Below are 4,230 nucleotides of genomic sequence, written 5' to 3'. Positions count from 1 at the left end.
CTTCTAATCTCTTTTTATGAAAAGGTCATCGGCTTTGCCCTCAAGAGGCAATGCCAGGGACGAGTTTCTCGCTCGAGAAACACCGGTTACCGGTAAAATTGCTCGTTCCCGCTACTGACCAGGAAACGAAAACAAATTTGGTTTTCACTGTATTTCGATTTTAATAATTTAAAAATATAAGAGTTAAATTGTGGTCAACAAAACGGTATCAAAAAATGTAAAAACGAAAATGTAATCCCGGGTTGTACCATGCTAGCGCTAGCCATTTTTCTTACCAACGTGTCGCCTCTTGCCTGCCAACGCTCCTCAGCCACCCCGTGTGACGATGTTGCAAAAAAAATACCCTAGCTGATTTTATGAAAATACAAAACGCTCCGCCGCATCTCAAACCCTAGATTTCTCAGATTTCCTCATCCCTCATCTCTCCTCCCGTGACGTCGCGCCTCATCGTCCTCTTCCTCCGCGTGCCGCTGCTACCGTGGCCCCCTTGCCTGCTCGCCTCCACGGCCACACGAAGGCCCCCTGTGTTGCTCTCGGTTCTCACTCCTCCTCTCTATTTCCTGTGTTGTCGCCCCGCCCCATGATCTTCTTCCTCGCGCTAGCACTGGCCCTATGCCCCCTCCTTTCTCACCTCCATGGCCTCGCGGAAGCGGACCTTGCCGCGAGTGGTTCCCAGTTCTCCTCACCTCCTCCTCTCTCCTTTCAGGATATGCGCTGCCATCGCTGGCGTAGCCGGAGCTGGCCGTCCACGCAACCCTGCCGCGGGAGGGCGGCGCATTGATGCTGGAGCTCACAAGGTGTCGCTGCTGGAGCAGCGTACGACGACGAAGGCGCTGTGGCAGCACCTGGTGCTAGCGCTACACTACTACTGAATTTTGTGATGTTGCAATTTCATCTTTTATTTTGTTTTTTGGGGTGATGCAAAAAAACCAAACTCAAAAGTCTACTAAAGGCCATAAATTGAGCAATGTTGCTGCTTCAAGAAACAAATTATCAGCTTATTCCCATCTAACCTTTGATGGGATTTGGTTTAGCATTAAGGAATTCTCAAAATCAAAATAGCAGGTACTTGTCACGATCTCTACTGTGTTTCTTTGAGGTATTCACTTTTCTATTTGAAGAACACCACTAATCGAGTTTATTTTTCTTAGTTTCAAGTGCCAGATGATGCAAGGCTTTCAGCTAGAAGTGTAGCTGTTCTCTGAAATCTTTGCCAAAAGGTTAATTTCATTCTACCTTGCATGCTACCTGTTTAGCATGATCGTTAGTTTATTCGCTAACAAAAAACTTTGCCGAATGGATGACTTCCTTCTGAGAAGACTGAACTGAATAATTATGTCAAAGTTGTTTCAGTAGTTTGGCCTAATCAGTATTGATCTATGGTGTATAGTCTACAGGTTGTACTATATGGTTGATTGTTCTGATTTCGAGCTTGGTTAGTCTAATGTTCTTAATTATGGATGATGATCCTTTGAAGTTCATGCACGAAGACTTGCCGTTCTGAAGGCCCTTACTTCCTGTTCCACTAGTAGTTCTGAGATGATGGAAAAGCTAAACGAAATCGTGTTTGACATCTTGGAAAAGGTTGGCCATCCATAATTTGAGTATTCTTTGTACAGTTACATTAGTCTTTAAACTACTTTTCTCATCCTCACTAATTATATTGTCGGCAATATATTGTCGACAAGAATGGTTCTGGATATATTGAATGTTCAATGGTACTCCTATTGGATAATCCTATCAGCACGACAAGTGCTTCCATAGCTTATGATGTTGAATTTTGCTGCTCCATGGCAGCAGCAGCAGCCCCTGCCAGTTGACCATTCTGACGCCTTCTCCTAGCATTATGCTTTCTTGTAGCTTCATTTGGAAAAGGCAGATTGCTCAAGGAATTTCATGCTTAGTTGCACCACACTAGGGTATCATCAATCATTCAGCCCCATTCTACAGATGTAAATTGTGCAAATCCTTTTTCTTTGAGACTTTTGAGAGTGGTCTGTCGATTACTTGCAAGAAATATGAACCTTTGTTTCTGTGCATGGGCATAAAACAAACAGCTTCTAGCCTCTTTTACGGTACTTGCACTTGCAAGAAATGTGAACTCCTTTTCATTTCTGTATGTGGACATAATGCCAAAGCATCCAGGATTTTTCATGGTTGTTGATGTCTTTACACAGTTCATCTCCACCAGTATGCCCTCCTCATACTCTATATAAACACATCAACAGCACCGCAATTAGCCACATAAACACATCTCGCAGCCACCTTTTTTTGTTCTGTTGTAAGTATACTTTCCCTTACCATCTTTATTTGTTAGTTTAATTTGTAATTGGGAAGTATTAGTGGAAAGAGGATGAGACGCTATCATCTATGTACTCTGCAAATGCATCTGACGTTATATGGGCTGCTTCATATAATTTGAATTGCTCCATTCTTGCCGACAATATATTGCAAGGTACATGTCTAGGAGCTATTTAAACTACGTCGACCTCACTAATTATAAGCATTGAAAAAGCAACAATTGCTACAGTGCACTTAAACTTGCAGCTCATTATTATCTGGCTAAGATGATGGGCCAACTTAGTTTATTTGATCTAAAAATTGTGAGTCTTATGTTCTGAACTCAAACTTGTGACAATTTATTTTATTTTCGCAGTCTATTATACGTGGTAATTTGCAATATGCTTCTTTAAGTGCACTCAGAAGGCATCCACTTGATCTCGGTAATCAAGCATTCCTCCACCAAGCTGTGGAAGGGTGAGTCTAGACTTAATGTGTTTTCTAAAACTAATTTACCACCTTGTATTCTGGACCTTGTTTATTTTACAAGTTCTCAACTATTCAATTCAAGGGATTGAATCATTATTTATGGTTTCTTGTCATTATATAAATGTGAAAAGACTTATATTGATGTGACTTCTGAACGAGTTACTGATTTAATCCATTTCTTCTCATGTCATATTTTTGTATTCAGCTATTTATCAAGATGAACAGTATGATCAAACATCTACCTGTTATATGAAAATTCAATCCATGTCTGCCAAAAATTACATATATATGAATGTGCTGTTTCATATTCATTTTCTTCTCATTTGACTTGATACAAGGCGGCAGTACATATGTACATATGTACTGAATGCATAACCACTTTTGCTAAAAAGTTATGCATATATAATATTATTATGTAGATGTATTAAAAAATAAAGATGACACAAAATTGTGTTGCAGATTAAATACAGGAACATGACCCCTGAAGCAGCTTTGGATCATGTACGATCCATTAGGCCTCGAGTGCTTTTGGCACCCTCGCAGTGGTATGTATGCAGCCTTTTGTGATTGCATTATAAGTTATTAGTACAATACTACTGCGTTAAGACACTTTATGACACCATGTGCTGCATCAGGTTAGTAAGCTGTCATGGTTCTGTTTTAATACACGCAGGTCACTCAAGTAGATCTAAAGTTATTCTTTGAGTCCATATGTGGTGAGGTTGGTCGTTCTTTACTCCAAACACAATCTCCCTTCTGTATAGCTAAAAGTTTGCAGAAATGGCACCATCAAGATCGATCTGGAGACCAACAAGATCATGGACTTCATCAAGTTTGACGTCGACAATGTGGTCATGGTGACCGGCGGGAGGAACACCGGGCGTGTAGGAGTGATCAAGAACAGGGAGAAGCACAAGGGCAGCTTCGAGACCATCCACGTGCTGCTTGGAGCTTTTTGCTATGTCTAGTTTTATCCTATTTGTTGTACAGGAAAACATAGAACGGAATTCAAATTTGGTGGCCACAAAAGTGTGGAGACTTGAATTCATATAAAGTTAGCCTTAACATTAGTGCAAACAGTTGTATCTTAGTTTAGATTTAGAGTACACTTATGTATGCGTTGTTTGACAATGCTTATTTATGATATATTGAATGGTACTTATTTATATTATATTAATTATAATGTTGTTCAATATATGTGTATGTATATTTCTCTTTCAAATTATTATAACGTGATATCAGAAAAAATGATTATAAATTGAAGAATGTATTGTCGTGTAAGTCATTTCGTTTAAATCTAAATAAGACGGTTTCTAAAACGTCCATTATTAGTCACCTAAATAAGATGGTTTTCCTATTGTAATCGTCTATTATTGTAGGATATTCGAGACAGTTTGATAAATACTTTATGACTTATAATGTTTGTATTCTCTATGGTTCTTTAGAAGCAGCGTCTTAAAC

At 39.5% G+C, this 4,230-nt stretch overlaps 1 long non-coding RNA gene across 15 annotated transcripts; it reads left to right on the top strand.

The window, feature by feature from the left end:
• The first annotated feature begins 284 nt into the window (after positions 1-284).
• Positions 285-3,935, top strand: LOC103626862 (uncharacterized). 15 transcript variants are annotated; one of them, XR_002262343.2, is made up of 6 exons: positions 375-536; positions 707-1,065; positions 1,152-1,584; positions 2,657-2,757; positions 3,229-3,314; positions 3,443-3,846. It is a non-coding gene; the product is annotated as an uncharacterized lncRNA (long non-coding RNA). The 15 variants fall into 15 exon arrangements; XR_004857638.1 differs by having other exon boundaries at positions 314-536; positions 707-1,584; XR_004857639.1 differs by having other exon boundaries at positions 350-1,065.
• Positions 3,936-4,230: the final 295 nt, after the last annotated feature.

The sequence above is a fragment of the Zea mays genome, chromosome 4, assembly GCF_902167145.1.
Source record: "Zea mays cultivar B73 chromosome 4, Zm-B73-REFERENCE-NAM-5.0, whole genome shotgun sequence".
NCBI classification, from domain to species: Eukaryota; Viridiplantae; Streptophyta; class Magnoliopsida; order Poales; family Poaceae; genus Zea; species Zea mays.
This window is presented reverse-complemented; position numbering and strand designations above follow the sequence as displayed.